Source organism: Parasteatoda tepidariorum, chromosome 2, assembly GCF_043381705.1.
Source record: "Parasteatoda tepidariorum isolate YZ-2023 chromosome 2, CAS_Ptep_4.0, whole genome shotgun sequence".
NCBI classification, from domain to species: Eukaryota; Metazoa; Arthropoda; class Arachnida; order Araneae; family Theridiidae; genus Parasteatoda; species Parasteatoda tepidariorum.
Window position 1 is genome coordinate 28,104,694 of NC_092205.1, and position 18,715 is coordinate 28,123,408.

The window sequence follows — 18,715 nt, forward strand, 5'->3', positions numbered from 1 at the left end:
TGCGAAATAATTAGTAATAAAATCCGTTCATTTAAAAAGTTTTCCTCTTTCACGTACTGCAAAGTAAATTATTATTCGTATTTAGTTGAGCGGAGCTCAGTCGTTTTTACAAAATATCGTATGTGAGAAGCAGTAATACACTTTTTACCTGTCAAACTAGAGTTCCTAAATAATTTTTAAAATTCAATATCCGTAGGAACAAAAAAGAGCATTCAAAACAGATAAGAAGTTTTAGTATATTAATTATATATTAAATTTTTGAACCGCTATGGTTCAGTAGTTCACTGAACTGTCGGCTTGAAACCACCTAGCCAGAGAATATTTTTAAAGATTTTATTTATCTAGAAGCATTTTTAAATAAATATTCTTCTTACAATTTCAGTGCGATTGCACCCTTTTCTACTTAAAATGATGCTTTTACACTTTTTAAGTAATACCATCAATATAAATAAATTTTTTAAAATTTAATTTCCCCAACTGTTAAATTTCAATAATTGCTACGAAAATTTAGTATCTTCTTTATTTAATATTTGACTTGTTGTTTATAAGACAATTACACTAAATTTATCTTATTTAGAAGGGAAAGACTGCGTGCTTGGTTTGTTATTTTTAAAACTTCAATTACTTTCATAGTTATCAAGTTAGGTGCTTGTGCTATTGTATACCACAAATGAATATTTGATTATAACATAAGAATAGGTGCCAGTATGTTCGATAAGTAAAGGCTACCTGTTCGCAATGCTGACCCCATAGCCGTATTCATTCCGTTCTTCACGAAATTGTGTAGCCTTAACCTCCATAACCTCTCTGTCCTACAATGGCTGATACAGTAAAAGAATTTTTAAATAAACTTTTACATTTTTTAAATTGTTTGATTAAGCGAACTATAATTACCCAAGCAAATGACACTTTAAAATAAAAATACAGTTCCACGATATCAATATTGATTTGAATATTTATTAATGACTCTTCACTATTGATAAGTATAAAATCATATCATGTTAGTGACAGTAGTAGCCATTTATCTTTTGCAAGTCATATGTTGAAATAAAACCGTTTCATTTCTAATTATAAGCTATTCTTTCATGACGTTCACATTTATTTAAATTCATTCTTAATTGTTATACAAAAGGAGGTTTTACTTATATAAAAAGATCTATATGTAGAGAAGTTCCCCAATTTAAGTGTTTTATGCAGGTGTACTCGAATATAATTCTTTATAACGGCCAATAAAAATGATTAGAAAAAGCAACGTGACGTCCATTTAATGAGGCTGTATTTTTTAGATATTTATGACTAAAAACTCACCATTTGAAACTGCTCCACATGATACTGCGTGACAATTTTGCGTGCTTATTTATTCTCTTTTAGTGTTTCATTTGTTCAATTTACGATTTTCATTCCAGGTTGTTAAAAATATTCCATAGTGAGACAATGGGGCATTTCAAAAACCTGTCTGCAGTTTCGTTTATAAAAATAATGAGGTATATTGTAAATCTATTGATGATAGTTATTTTGCCATCGATCAAATCAATTGTTTTAACCCTTTGAATGATAAAAATAATAATAACTATTCTTACTTCTTTTTCAGAGTCGGGAAAAAAACCCATGTAATAAATAGTTTGCTTCTCTGTCTGAAGATGTGTACAGTTTTGTATCGAAATGAAAAATTACTCGCTTATTGAAAACGGTACCATTTCAAGAATATAAATTTTTTTAACTATACAAAGTTATTTGGCGAACTCTAAACTCTTTAAAGGATTTAATAAATTACTTATCAGAAGATGTATGATAAATAATAGATGAGGAAAATTTTAGATCAGAACTTTATGCACCCTAAGAAATTTTCTTAACATTCGTAAAGTCGGTCGTTAATTTATATGGACATCTCCATTCATTGAGAAAAAAAACAGTACCCGTAATTTCAACGAATTTCAGCAAACTTAGTTCCATTGATCTTTCTAAATCAATTCTGAAGTGTACATACACGCTTTTACATGAGGATTGCAGCTACAGGCACAAAAGTCCCGGATTCGGACCGGATGTGTCCCGCAGTGGACTGATCGTTAAGACACGGTTCCCAGCAGATCACCGAAGTCAAGCATTACTGGCTGCTGTCAGTGTTCGGGTGGGTGATCACTTGGATCAGTCTGCGTAGGGACGGAGGGTGTGCGGTATTGGTCCTCGTTAAACTGTTCTACTGTAAAGTGCTCTACTTCGCGTGCAGGTCGTCGGCCTACTGAAGCGGGGGTGCCATCCCTCTGAAGAGGATCAAAATTGTGATGGCATGTCTTCGGATCATCCTCAGGGATATTTCCCAGACCGTCACCAATAGCCCATTGTGCAGCTCTAGTGCGACATAAATGACAACTACAACAACAACGGACCGGATGTTGTAAAAACATCTCTCTCGTACAGTCTTTATGTTTTTGAACCCGCAACTCTCTGATTCCTCGATATATAGCAGCACTACGCTATTTCGCCTTGTTTCATGATTCGCCTTGATTCGCCTGATTCTCAAACAACGTAAAGGCCCGAACTGAAGATAACTTTTACGAGCATAATGTTAATTTACGGGTGGTAGAATTCAATTATTTCTACATTCCAATTAAAATTATTTTTACATTCAATGACTAGAACACTTTTTGCCGGTCGCTGACCGTAATCTAGAGAAGAACTGTTTTAGAATGTAGTCTTATTTTCACACTGCTTGAAAAACTGTGGATAATATGGTAGATTAAAAAGAAATGGATATTTTTAAGAAAAGGCAAGAAAATTTTCCTGGGTTATTTTAACGTAGATGGACTTTGAACCCATGCTTTTCTTTACTGCTTGGAATAAGTCTTATCTGAAACCAATTCAAATCAGATGGACACCTGCGATTGAGCGGACAGTAACTTATCATCTCCTTGTCACCGTAATTTTGAATCAAGCGGGAGACACAAGGAGACTAATGTATCAAGTATCGTAAAAAATCCAGCATCAACCACGGAAGCTTACAATGTTCAACCACACGGTACTTGAACTTTAACCTCATATCTATTTGCCGGTGAAAACTTTTTAACGTTCATCTGATCAATAAATTTATTTTAATGAGAATAATTTTTTTCTTTCATTTAATAAAAATAGTATTCTTTACATAGTGTACATAAAATATTTTTCGAAATCTGCTGTATCATAAAAAAAAGACTGATAAAAAATTGACTTTACTGCGAAAAAACTTAGATATTTAAAGAATTAAAAAAAAACTTTTTTAAAAAAATAAATTATTCTACAAAACAAAATGTTCTCCTGATAATACTTCTTTTGATTTTAAGCATGTCTGAAATAATTTTTTAGGCAATTTTAAACATTTTTTTAGTTTTAAATATTTTAGGAATATTTTTTAGGTAATATGTATCAAACTGAAAATAAAAGATAAAATCAAAAAAAATTATAATTAATTTCTTTAAAAAATCTTATAAAAATATTTCTGTAATTTAAGTTTTCATTTGCTAATTAAACAAAAATATAGTTATTTTCTTCAGAAAAATAAGTATTATTTCATTTGTATTGCGTTTTTTTTTATTGTAGTTCCTATATTTCATCTTATTTTACTTTCCAAAAAGTTACTTATTAGAAATTTTTTGTTAATATTTTAGGTTAAAAAGTCTCGGTTCCCTTAAGTTAGATTTTAAAAAAATATAAAGTAAATAATTCAATAAATTCTGTATACAATTTTTGAATAGAATATTTTCAATAAGAAGCAGACACAACAACATAAAATATTTATGCATGAATATCACAAAACACGACAATTTTTTAATAATAAAAAGAAAATATTAAAAAAAAATCAATATACGAAAAGATTTGATTGCTTTTTATTTTCAAACCATCCGTTCGACTTGAAACGAATGGCGTGCTTTTTAAAATAATTTTGCATTGCATAACAACGTTAATTAAGTTATTGTTTACTTAGTTACCTGCATTTCAAATTTTTACAACAATTCATTTATGCATTGTATTTTTATTTTTTGATTTTTCAAAAGATATCTTAATTTGTAATTTATCAACAGGCAGATCCGTTATCCACAATAATATTAGGAGTATAGTATTGATAACTGATTTTCCCAATAATATGTTGAGGGATGCGTCCCCCATTTGATTCGCTCCCCCTCCCCCTGATTGCTTCGTAATCATATTTGTTGTCCTTGCAATTAACAGACTGTAATTTTAAGTACTATTCAATTGGAAGATCCTAAAAATATGTTAATTGTGTTAATAAAGATAGGGTTTTCGGTTTAGTTGCAATAAAACGTAATCCTTTCGCTAAACTCCCATTTCAACTTAATATGGTAACTATGTCTATCGGTTACTAATTTCAATAATATTATCTGATTTTTTTTCCTTTCCTCGTCTTTGTTGATTTACACCTGTCGTGTTTTCAAATTTGATACTTTCTTTTTTAATAAGAAAGGGACGAAAATGTTTGAAATCACAAATAAGCTTAATTATAACCAATATAATAGTTAAAAATGGTTGAAGATAGCTTCAACAAATAAATATTAACTATATCTACAACAAAATTCCCTTAAATAATAGACAAATAAAAAAATTACAGGTGAATATGGTAGATTACTTTAAACTCAAGACATCTAAAGATTTTTATCTAGCTTTTACTAATTAAGGATACCCATCTAATGATTTTTTTGAGCAATAGGAATGTACAGCGAACAGCGCGAAACAGATTTAGACTATTATAATTTCATGTTATCTACATCTATTTACATCTCTTATAAGGCATCATAAACTCGTGTATTTCACCATGTATTTGTAACATTATAATTGTTATTAATTTTGATAGGTTGTTTTAAGTAATAACTGAAGTAATGTTAAAAAACTAGTCATACGTTAAGCATTCATTTGAATTTATTTTGTTTCGTTGGACTAGGTAAGACTTTAAGAAGTGTTAAAGTATTTATTAAAAGTAATTTTAATAAATACTTGAAGTGTAGGTAAATTATTTTTTTAAAATAATTTTAAATTATTATAAAAATAAAAACTTAATTACGAAATATTTATTTTGATTTATTTTTTATCCTTACAAATATAGCTGTAGAAATTTAAATTTTAAATACCACATACTGACATATTAATTATGAATGACAGTGCTTGCTTTTTTCTAGCAATAGCATAAATATATTTTACGGAACTCGAGTTATGGTTCAAGAGGTGCGTGTGAAAATAGTACAGCACGTAATCCAGCACTGGGATGAATTTTCTTTTTTGTCTTATCTTATGACAAACATGGAAATAATTTTAATACTTCTGCAGCCTCTTATGATAAAATGTTCCTAACTAATACTTACGGCAGTTCGTATGATTTTGCCTGACAGATTTTAAATTATTACTGAAATTCAATGCATAAAGAACTTTGACAATATCATGGACATCTCTTCAACATATTCAACATTGAAATCAAAACACTTACTCTCGGGCAACAGCTAGACAGTGAAAAAAACTTTATACATTGTTTAAAATTAATGAATGTGTTAAAATTGGAGAAGGGATGGAATAATTAGAATATTTAAATTCAGTTGTGCTTGAATTCAGCTTGAAAACCATTTTATTTTTTAACAGTCGTTGAACAGTCGAACCAATTTCGAGTTCACGATTACGCACTAACATTGAACTCCGCAGCCTTGCAATTTTGAACCAATCCAGAAGACAAGGAAACTCCTGCATCACTACCACCAGAGGGATGTTTTGTTATGGGAGCATGGAGGACTTTGTGAATCGGCAGATTTAACGTGCATCAGTCACTATTTACTAAATGGGGACTCTTTGACCGGCGGGGATCGAACCCATGACCTCTTGGACATGAACCCAGTGCCCTACCAACCAGACTATCCGAACCCTTGGTTACCATTGAAGTTCATATATAACTCTGAAAGGTGATAAAGCTAGTCACCAAAGGCAGCTAATATAGAATTATAATTCATAATTTCAAATTATGCTTACCCATTTATATTTAATAATCAGAACTAATTAGTTCTGAAACTGATTAAAAACTGATTAGTTCTGAGAAGTTCAGGGGATCAGATGATCAGTTCAGATTATTAATTCTGAGATTTTATTTACTAATCAGACCGAAATCAGACTGAAGTTGTGAACACATGAACATCTCTTTGGAGAATTTATGCTTTCGTTTAATTCGTTAAAATAAAGTACGTTGTGCCAAAATTGGATATACTGCACCAAACTTTAAGGACATCATGAACTCAACATAAGCTGATCAAACGTTGTTACATTGCTACAATCTTAATATCGGGTAATATATATCTAACAAAGTTAATATATGTGCAGATCTCTAAAATCTTTAACTTTTGATGATAAAAAAGATAATGAAAAATAATACACACACTATTTTTACACCTCCAGAATTGTTTGAAAATGTATAAAATATCAGAAAATAATCATGAACATTGAAAATATTGATGCCCTTATTTTTTCTCCTTAATAATTTCATCCATATTTACCTCATATTTTCCATCAAAAATTATTAGTATCATAAATGAATTGAAACATTTTAATATTAAGTTAAATTGTTATAAAATTTATAAAAAGGCTTACTTTAATTATTTTCAGTCAAAAAATATCTTCAATTAGCAAAACATAGGGAAAAAACTAAGTTCTGATATGTTAAATTCAATTAATTAATCCTGAGGTTACGGTTTGACAGGGTTACGATCTGGATAATCTAGAAAATAGATCGAAAACTTTACTCAGATGCAACGCAATGCGATGCACACAACACAGAAAATAAATTAGTCAATGACAAACGTGTGATCAAAATTTTGATTGATTTTAACATTTACTTTTTAGATCTGCGTCTGATTACGGTCCTGACATCGTAACTGTAACCTCACCGAATGACAGTTTGTGATTATAAACCTAGAAAATTTAGTTCAAATATTTTATTTTTTGTTCATACTTATAAGGGCATCAAAATTTTCGATGTTCACGATTATTTTCTGATATTTTATACTTTTTCAAACAATTCTGGAGGTGTAAAAATAGTGTGCCTGTTATTTTTTATTATCTTTTTTTATTATCAAAAGTTAAAGGTTTTAGAGATCTGCCCATATATTCATATATATGTAAATGCATGCGTGAAATTATCACATTCATATGATTTTATCATATAAAGGTAACGGTATATTCTTATACTAAAATTTTCTGGTATTCATGTAAATGAATTTTTATTATTAGTGGTATTCGCATGCAACAAACTGAAAAAATAATAACAAACAACAGAAAAAGAATTTAAAACAACAACAAAAATTTATATCAATTTGGTATATTTATAAACCCACTTTTCCACCACCATTGTATCCGAAGAACTTTAATTCTCCACAAGCTTTGTAGTAATTAAAGAAAAGTGGTTTTTCAAAAAATAATATGATGTAGAAAAAATCTGTTGATTAAAGGCAATATTATAAAACCCTGGAAATCTTATGAATCTTCAACAAAAACCTACTGTTATTGTTTGAAGAAAATTGCGTAAAGAAAATACCTTCAACAACCACAATTATGTAATAATTTATCCTTTAAAAATAAATTAATTAATAAATGTTTTCTAAAAAGCATTTCTAAAACTTTTAAATGAAATAGAAGAAACTAAATAGTTACAAAATTAAAAAACTCATAAGCTTTGCCAAAAAAAGGTGAATTTGTTCTCTTAAGATAATATTATAAAATAGCGAACACCGAATTAAATATTTAAATGGATGTATTCCATAAAATATAGTCATTTAATAAAATTAAACAAACAACAGAAGAAAGAAAGAAAAATGTGTGAACCAATTAGGATCAACAGTATGCATCTGAATAAAAAGAAAACTTTTAAAACTTGTGGCTCACCTTGTGTGATGAAAAGGCAATTTCTAGAAATTCACGGAAATGATCGACAATAAAAGGATGGAATTCCCGTATACGGGTTCAACCTGTAAACCTCTTTTCGTGAAATACACATTGAAAAATGTCATCATAGTTTTATAATTCATGTTTTGTTCCATTCAGCCGGCATGATTCAACGAATAAGGAGTTTTTCAGCTGATGAAAGAGAAGAACTTTATTGTCAGTGCTCGAGTCTCGGGACTTTCCTTGAGGAGAAGGGACGCAAAAGAGCAGACGGAGAAAAGATCGTTTGCTGCAGGAGCTGCGCATGCGCTGTGACATTCTCCTGACTTCCTTTCCCTAGCAGCCTGATATGGGGATTTTGTTAAAAGTAAAACCTTTTCAACTGAGTTTATAAGTTCCTTTTTTCTTCCTGAAACAATTTGTTGAGTAAGTTACAAAGTTAAAACGCAGATTTAAGCGAAGTGACTATATTTGTACACCACTTATTCCGGAAGTTTTGCGAGACTTTTTTGTTAACGGATATCGCAATTTATATTACTGTTATCTTTTTTAAAAAATGGATTTCAAACACTTACTAAATTGCTCTTTGCTTATCTTCAAAAATATTAAATGGCATTAATAGATTGTATAAACAGAGGTAAAAGTAACCAGGGGTATTTATTCAGAAAGAAAGTTTTAAGATTATTTTTATCGATCTATTTATTTTTGCACATTAAAGAACATTGCCAATAAATTATAAACATCTAAATATCCTTAAAGAGAAATTTAATTTTTCATTACTATATATTTACTGTGCAATACTTTTTATGAACAATTAGGAAAATCCGCTCCGTATGCTTGTCAACCCCCGAAATCGAAAAACTTTGTTTTTGCAATGCTTATGACAACACAGGAAAATAAATTATTTTCTCGATTTTATTTGCCTTTCCTTGATTTTATAACCACATACGTATAAGCTGTTTATATAATATAGATTGTTAAAGGATAGTTTTAAGCAAATTTAAAAAAATTCATCTATTTTTTTAGACAATTTTATTAACCGTTGCATACTTAGACAAATTAATTTTCATACTGGTAAAGTTTAAATGTTGATGTAAACTCGGTTTTACGAAGAACTATTGGCGATTTGATTTTTAGAAACTTGTTTTTTGCCGTTTTGCCAAGTTTTTTATGATTCGTTTTCCTGTGTGGGAAAGCAGAGTTGTCTTGCAGTTGAAATTTCAAGTATTTTCCGACTAGACAGAGCACTCAAACTTCAACTAAAGCTTAGTTCTGGATGACANTGTGTCCCGCAGTGGACTGATCGTTAAGACACGGTTCCCAGCAGATCACCGAAGTCAAGCATTACTGGCTGCTGTCAGTGTTCGGGTGGGTGATCACTTGGATCAGTCTGCGTAGGGACGGAGGGTGTGCGGTATTGGTCCTCGTTAAACTGTTCTACTGTAAAGTGCTCTACTTCGCGTGCAGGTCGTCGGCCTACTGAAGCGGGGGTGCCATCCCTCTGAAGAGGATCAAAATTGTGATGGCATGTCTTCGGATCATCCTCAGGGATATTTCCCAGACCGTCACCAATAGCCCATTGTGCAGCTCTAGTGCGACATAAATGACAACTACAACAACAACGGACCGGATGTTGTAAAAACATCTCTCTCGTACAGTCTTTATGTTTTTGAACCCGCAACTCTCTGATTCCTCGATATATAGCAGCACTACGCTATTTCGCCTTGTTTCATGATTCGCCTTGATTCGCCTGATTCTCAAACAACGTAAAGGCCCGAACTGAAGATAACTTTTACGAGCATAATGTTAATTTACGGGTGGTAGAATTCAATTATTTCTACATTCCAATTAAAATTATTTTTACATTCAATGACTAGAACACTTTTTGCCGGTCGCTGACCGTAATCTAGAGAAGAACTGTTTTAGAATGTAGTCTTATTTTCACACTGCTTGAAAAACTGTGGATAATATGGTAGATTAAAAAGAAATGGATATTTTTAAGAAAAGGCAAGAAAATTTTCCTGGGTTATTTTAACGTAGATGGACTTTGAACCCATGCTTTTCTTTACTGCTTGGAATAAGTCTTATCTGAAACCAATTCAAATCAGATGGACACCTGCGATTGAGCGGACAGTAACTTATCATCTCCTTGTCACCGTAATTTTGAATCAAGCGGGAGACACAAGGAGACTAATGTATCAAGTATCGTAAAAAATCCAGCATCAACCACGGAAGCTTACAATGTTCAACCACACGGTACTTGAACTTTAACCTCATATCTATTTGCCGGTGAAAACTTTTTAACGTTCATCTGATCAATAAATTTATTTTAATGAGAATAATTTTTTTCTTTCATTTAATAAAAATAGTATTCTTTACATAGTGTACATAAAATATTTTTCGAAATCTGCTGTATCATAAAAAAAAGACTGATAAAAAATTGACTTTACTGCGAAAAAACTTAGATATTTAAAGAATTAAAAAAAAACTTTTTTAAAAAAATAAATTATTCTACAAAACAAAATGTTCTCCTGATAATACTTCTTTTGATTTTAAGCATGTCTGAAATAATTTTTTAGGCAATTTTAAACATTTTTTTAGTTTTAAATATTTTAGGAATATTTTTTAGGTAATATGTATCAAACTGAAAATAAAAGATAAAATCAAAAAAAATTATAATTAATTTCTTTAAAAAATCTTATAAAAATATTTCTGTAATTTAAGTTTTCATTTGCTAATTAAACAAAAATATAGTTATTTTCTTCAGAAAAATAAGTATTATTTCATTTGTATTGCGTTTTTTTTTATTGTAGTTCCTATATTTCATCTTATTTTACTTTCCAAAAAGTTACTTATTAGAAATTTTTTGTTAATATTTTAGGTTAAAAAGTCTCGGTTCCCTTAAGTTAGATTTTAAAAAAATATAAAGTAAATAATTCAATAAATTCTGTATACAATTTTTGAATAGAATATTTTCAATAAGAAGCAGACACAACAACATAAAATATTTATGCATGAATATCACAAAACACGACAATTTTTTAATAATAAAAAGAAAATATTAAAAAAAAATCAATATACGAAAAGATTTGATTACTTATTATTTTCAAACCATCCGTTCGACTTGAAACGAATGGCGTGCTTTTTAAAATAATTTTGCATTGCATAACAACGTTAATTAAGTTATTGTTTACTTAGTTACCTGCATTTCAAATTTTTACAACAATTCATTTCTGCATTGTACTTTTACTTTTTGATTTTTCAAATGATATCTTAATTTATAATTTATCTGCAGACAGATCCGTTATTCACAATAATATTAAGAGTATAGTATGTTGTGATATATATAATATGTTGCCAATAATATGTTGAGGGATACGTCCCCGTTTGCTTCGCTCACCCCCCCCCCTGATTGTTTCGTAATCATATTTATTGTTCTTGCAATTAACAGAATGTAATATTAAATACTATTCAATTGAAAGATCTCAAAGCTATGTTAATTGCATTAACAAAGATATGGTTTCGGTTTAGTTGCAATAAAACGTAATCCTTTCGCTTAACTCCCATTTCAACTTAATCCACTAACTTGCTTTTTTAATTCTGATCTAATTTTTGTTTACTATGAAAACTTCTCAAAAGTTCTTCACCAAAGAGATTATGTGTAGGAAAGACACAAAAAGTTTTTTCTTACCATATATTTGCAGCATTAAACATTTATATCGTAATAATTAGGGTTGCATAAGACATGGAGACAGTTTAATATAAATTTATTTAAAAGTAAATGTGGATCATTAAAAAGTGTACATAATTTATTCATCTTTGTAAAACGGGAACTATGTCTATCGTTTACTAATTTTATTAATATTATCTGTTTTTTTCCTTTCCTCGTCTTTCTTGATTTACACCTGTCGTACTTTCACAATTGATTCTATTTTGATTAAAAAAAAAGGGACAAATGGTTGAAATGACAAATAAGTTTAATTATAACCAGGATAATACTTAAAAATGGTTGAAGATAGCTTCAACAAATAAATATATCTACAACAAAATTCCCTTAAATAATAGACAAATAATAAATTCCCCGAGTGAATATAGTAGATTACTTTAAACTCATGACATCCAAAGATTTTTATCTAGCTTAATTAAGGATGCCCATCTAATGATTTTTTTGAGCAATAAGAATGTACGGAGAATAACGAGTAACAGATTTAGACTATCATAATTTCATGTTATCTATATCTATTTATATCTCTTATATGACATCATAAACTCGTGTATTTCATTATGTATTTGTAACGTTATAATTGTTATTAATTTTGATAGGTTGTCTTAAGTAATAATCGAAGTAATGTTAAAAAAACTAGTCATACGTTAAGCATTTATTTAAATTTATTCTGTTTAATTGTACTAGGCAATAATTTAAGAAGTGTTAAAGCATTTATTAAATACTTCAAGTATTTATTAAAAATAATTTTAATAAATACTTGAAGTATAGGTTAAGTATTTCTTTTAAATAATTTTATATTTTTATAAAATAAAAACTTAGTTACGAAATTTTTATTTTGATTTATTTTTGATCCTTACAAATATAGCTGTAGAAATTTAAATTTTAAATACCACATACTGACAGATTAATTATGAATGACAGTGCTTGCCTTTTTCGAGCAATAGCATAAATATATTATACGGAACTCGAGTTACGGATCAAAAGGAGCTTAAGGAATAAATAGTACTGCACGTAATCCAGCACTGGGATGAGTTTTTTTTTATCTTATCTTACGACAGACATGGAAATAATTTTAATACTTCTGCAGCCTCTTATGATAAAATGTCCCAAACTCATACTTACGGCAGTTTGTGTGACTGTTCCCGACAGATTTTAAATTATTACTGAAATTCAATGCATAAAAAACTTTGACAATATCACGGAGATCTCTTCAAAATATTTAAAATTCGAATCAAAGCACTTTCGCTTGGGCAACAGCAAGAAAGTGAAAAAAAATTAAATACATTGTTTAAAATTAGTGAATGTCTTAAAATTAAAGAAAGGATGGAATAATTAGAATATTTAAATTCAGTTGCGTTTTGAATTCAGCCTTGTTACCATTTCATTTTATAATCGTCGTTGAACAGCCAAACCAATTTCGAGTTGACGACAATTTATGTTCAACTCCGCAGCTTTGTAATTTTGAACCAATCTAGAAGACAACGAAACTCCTGAATCACTACCGCCAGAGGTATGATTTGTTATGGGAACATGTAAGACTTTGTGATTAGGCAGATTTAAGATGCATCAGTCACCATTTACTACACGGAGACTCTTCGAGTGGCTGGGATCGAACCTACGACCTCTTGGATATGAAACCTGTGCCCTATCAACCAGGCTATCCCGGACTCTTGGTTATCATTAAAGTTTATATATAACTCTTAAAGGTGTTAAAACTAGTCGCCAAAGGCAGCTAATATAGGGATACAACTCATAATTTTAAATTGTACTTACCCATTTAAATTTAATAATCAGTACTAATTAGTTCTGAAACTGATAAAAAACTGATTAGTTCTGAGAAGTTCAAGGGATCAGATTATTAATTCTGAGATTTGATGTATAAATCAGACCGAAATCAGAATGAAGTTGTGGACACATGAACATTTTTTGAAGAATTTATGCTTTCGTTTAATTCGTTAAAATAAAAAACGCCGTGACAAAATTGGATATACTGCACCAAACTTTAAGGACATCATGAACTCAATATAAACTGATCAAACGATGTTTCATTGCTACAGTCTTAATATCTTGTAATATATATCTAACAAAGTAAATATACATGTAAATGCATGATACATGCGTGAAATTATCACATTTATATGATTTCATAATATTTATTATGTAACAATATATTCTTATATTAGTATTTTCTGGTATTCATTTAAATAAATTTATATTAGTAGTAGTATTCACATTTTGTAGTATCATTTTCAAATAAAAATTTAAAACAACAGAAAAAATTTCGATAAATTCGGTATATTTATAAAACCACTTTTCCACCACCGTTGTATCCGAAGAACTTTAATTCTCCACAAGCCTTGAAGTAATTAAAGAAAAGTGGTTTTTCAAAAAATAATGTGATTTAGAAAAAATCTGTTGATTAAAGTCAATATTATAAAACACTGGAAATCTTATGAATCTTCAACAAAAACCCACTATTATTGTTTGAACAAAATTGCGTAAAGAAAATACCTTCAACAACCACGATTATGTAATAAATTATCCTTTAAAAATAAATGAATTAATAAATGTTTTCTAAAAACTATTTATAAAACTTTTAAATGAAATAGAAGAAACTAAATAGTTATAAAATTAAAAAGCTCATAAACTCATAAGCATACCAAAAAAAGGTGAATTTGTTCCCTTAAGATAATATTATAAAATAACGAACATCGAATGAAATATTTAAATGAATGGTATTCCATAAAATATAGCCATTTAATTAATCAAACAACAGAAAAAAGAAAGAAAAATGTGTGAACCAATTAGGATCAACAGTATGCATCTGAATAAAAAGTAAACTTTTAAAACTTGTGGCTCACCTTGTGTAATGAAAAGGCAATTTCTAGAAATTCACGGAAATGATCGACAATAAAAGGATGGAATTCCGGTATTCGGGTTCAACCTGTAAACCTCTTTTCGTGAAATACACATTAAAAAATGTCATCATAGTTTTATAATTCATGTTTTGTTCCATTCAGCCGGCATGATTCAACGAATAAGGAGTTTTTCAGCTGATGAAAGAGAAGAACTTTATTGTCAGTGCTCGAGTCTCGGGACTTTCCTTGAGGAGAAGGGACGCAAAAGAGCAGACGGAGAAAAGATCGTTTGCTGCAGGAGCTGCGCATGCGCTGTGACATTCTCCTGACTTCCTTTCCCTAGCAGCCTGATATGGGGATTTTGTTAAAAGTAAAACCTTTTCAACTGAGTTTATAAGTTCCTTTTTTCTTCCTGAAACAATTTGTTGAGTAAGTTACAAAGTTAAAACGCAGATTTAAGCGAAGTGACTATATTTGTACACCACTTATTCCGGAAGTTTTGCGAGACTTTTTTGTTAACGGATATCGCAATTTATATTACTGTTATCTTTTTTAAAAAATGGATTTCAAACACTTACTAAATTGCTCTTTGCTTATCTTCAAAAATATTAAATGGCATTAATAGATTGTATAAACAGAGGTAAAAGTAACCAGGGGTATTTATTCAGAAAGAAAGTTTTAAGATTATTTTTATCGATCTATTTATTTTTGCACATTAAAGAACATTGCCAATAAATTATAAACATCTAAATATCCTTAAAGAGAAATTTAATTTTTCATTACTATATATTTACTGTGCAATACTTTTTATGAACAATTAGGAAAATCCGCTCCGTATGCTTGTCAACCCCCGAAATCGAAAAACTTTGTTTTTGCAATGCTTATGACAACACAGGAAAATAAATTATTTTCTCGATTTTATTTGCCTTTCCTTGATTTTATAACCACATACGTATAAGCTGTTTATATAATATAGATTGTTAAAGGATAGTTTTAAGCAAATTTAAAAAAATTCATCTATTTTTTTAGACAATTTTATTAACCGTTGCATACTTAGACAAATTAATTTTCATACTGGTAAAGTTTAAATGTTGATGTAAACTCGGTTTTACGAAGAACTATTGGCGATTTGATTTTTAGAAACTTGTTTTTTGCCGTTTTGCCAAGTTTTTTATGATTCGTTTTCCTGTGTGGGAAAGCAGAGTTGTCTTGCAGTTGAAATTTCAAGTATTTTCCGACTAGACAGAGCACTCAAACTTCAACTAAAGCTTAGTTCTGGATGACAATGCAAGTTTCAATCGTTTTGTGACCGCTATATTTAGAATTAAAGCACCAAATAAAATGTTTAACCCATTAAAATGTCGACCATTTTCCAAAAACTAAGGAAGAAGAAAATAATAAAAAAAAGATTAAAATTATTTTTAAAAATTACTTTTCACGAGTATATTAAAAAAGAAACTTTATATTTTTTTTCACACGGCTAATACGAAAAACGAGACACATCCCAATAAACTTTTGTCACCACCATAAATTCTCCCAGCGTATTTTGAAACTCTATGTTTACCCTACGTGTTTTGTTTTCGAAGTGGCAAAAACATTATTATTTTATTCTTTTTAGCCTGCTTATAAGACATGGCTTTTAAAGTGTTTTATTCCTTTTAATTATTCCTTAACTTTATTGTTATTGCTACTTTAAATTTAAGAATATAGTGGCAGATTCAATACTTAATTTTAACTTCATTTTTTAGTACCAAATTATTTTCAGCAAATGTTAAAATAAGCTGAAGTTTCCTGCTTGTTTTCGAAAGTTCCTTTCTTGTTTAACCATTTAAATTGAGTCTGGCTCCAATTGATCTAGGGGGTGAAGAGGATAAGCCAAAATACAGTTTTGCTTACTTTTACACTGAGAAGAACAGAAAAAAAATCAATTAACTTTCCTAATGAGCAGTCATGATTTTGATGACTTGATGATTTTGATAATCGTAACAATTTAGCATTCTTCAATTGTGTGACACGCTTGCTTGAAAAATAATATCTCAACATAAATCTAATGGATCACTATGTAATACTGGGGTTTAACATTTAAGTGAACTCATTCATTATAAATGCAAACGCACTAACGCTAGCCACTTTGCGTCAAATATAGTTTTTAGCTGAATAATATAAATAGTTTCCTTATAATGTACTTTAGAGTGTTTTTACATTAAGTGTGACGTCTTATCGGGATAAAATAAGCGTAGATAAAATAAGACATACATTACTTATTTCAATCACTTTCTTAGTTTTTTACAATTCGAAATAAAATATGCATTTTTCATCACTACTCGAGTTTAGAAGTATAAGACTTATTTGCACCCTGAACTAACTTAAAGCGACAAGAGAAATGATGAATATCCTAATACCACTTTTAATATCATTCTGAAGAGTTGGCAACATTTCAAAGAAGTTCTCGATAAGTTTTAAAATGATAATTTCGAACTTCTTTCAATTCCAGAGACAGTTTCTCTGTTGCCTTATCCAGATTAAATAACGTGTATATGGGATAAAAGAAAAAAAAATGGCGAAAAATGTCTCGTCTTCCGGAACAATACGAATGGAACAGATTTTTTTTTTTTATCTTGAGAAAGAAAACTGATTTAATAAGACAGTTTTTATGAAGGAAAGAAATGAAACTAATCATTCCGTCATATTAGTTTAGACTGGTGACGTTAAGCATGATTTAATTTTTCTTTCAGCTATTCATCAGTTACTGTTTGTATATGGGAGGCATAATTTGTCAGCATAATAAGAAATTACTGTGCTCGCTTTTTTGGAAATCGCTAACAAAAATGCATTTTTGTAAGATGAAACAAAATTTATTGTTTCATTAAATGTATTGTTTATTGAATTTTCTTAGCAAAAATGAAATAATCGAAATTAGTAATAGAAAGTTAATATAATTTGTATATTCTTGAAAAGGACATGGATATCTTTTATTTCGCAAAGAATTTTAAAGAAATTAAAAAATGATCAAAATAACTTCTTTTTTAAAAAGAAAATTCCCAAGTTAACTAATTTTCGAAATTACTAATTTTAATAATTTTGTAAAAAATTTTTTCGTGAAGTGGAAAAACGAACTTTGTAAACGCATATTCTCTTCATCAATAAGTAAATTCTTCAGCACACACGAATTATCGTTTTAATTTTTAAAAAAATGCAAGTTATTGCTTAAAAAACATGTTCATGAATTTTTGGTCAGAACACATGACGGTTTTTTTTAGAAAAGAATATGCATGAAAAGCCTTTAACCTGGCATATAACAGAAATGTAGTTTATAAAATTGAACTTTTAAGCAAATAGTTTATTTTTCAAAGAAAATGCTTTTAAAAATGTTTATTTTTATATTCTGAGTTAATTTGTATTAAAATTCCTGCTTTTCTTGTAATATTTTTATAATTTGTATCTTGTTGTAATTTGTATTTCCTGCTTTTCTCATTGTGGTCCCCACATATTAGCCAACAATATCAAACCCAAGTCACATTTAATTGTACAACAGTTTTATACACTACACTACGTTTCGTTATTACAGGTAAATTAGGGAATGGCTAAGATGTTAAAACATAATGTCAAAACAAACTTTTAACAAACTTCTTTTAATAAAGCAAACTTTCTCATTTTTTTAAAAAAAATTTCATGAAATACGAGTTTTCAGTTTAAGACTGGAGATTATCATGGCCTTTTTTAATGTTTTAGAAAATACATTTTTTACTACCCCGAGATAAGATTTTAAACTAGTAACGTTCTTATTTTACGTTAGAAAAATCATCTTCGGGTTCAAAAAATATTATATTCTGTTCACTGTTAAAGAAAGGAAAATGCGAAGATTTAAATAAAATTGGAAAGCGTTTTAAAAACGTTTCATTTAAAAATACATAAATTAAAATTTTTACTTTTCCTCATTGAAAAGTTTAATAACCATTATTTTATCACATCCCTCTTTTACATGTTTTTAAAATATCTCTTGACTATTATTTCATTCAAGTGAAGTTCATCTCTTGAAATAGTCACTTTGAACTACATTAATATTATGCCTAAAAAGTATTCAAGTTGAGGGTCATAAATTAATATTGTCGTAAATCGGGGAAAATGAAAAATCTATTGAAATTTAATGAAATAATAGTGAAGAAAGCGAGAGAAGAAGCATTAACAATTTTTAAAACTTGCATTAAAGTAATTTTGATATTTTCAT

The 18,715-nt window shown here is 29.1% G+C and overlaps 1 protein-coding gene across 2 annotated transcripts in view; it reads right to left on the minus strand.

Annotated features, from left to right (window-relative positions):
• LOC107436256 (blood vessel epicardial substance) overlaps positions 1-14,785 on the minus strand; it is a 70,672-nt gene extending 55,887 nt beyond the window's left edge. Inside the window, exon 1 of one of the 2 annotated variants that reach the window (XM_043043888.2) lies at positions 14,491-14,785. The gene's annotated coding sequence lies outside the window, so the exon portion shown is untranslated. Of the gene's footprint in view, positions 1-7,902; positions 8,178-14,490 lie in introns of those variants that run through there. The other variant, XM_016047893.3, reaches the window with a different exon arrangement.
• Between the last annotated feature and the right edge of the window lie 3,930 nt (positions 14,786-18,715).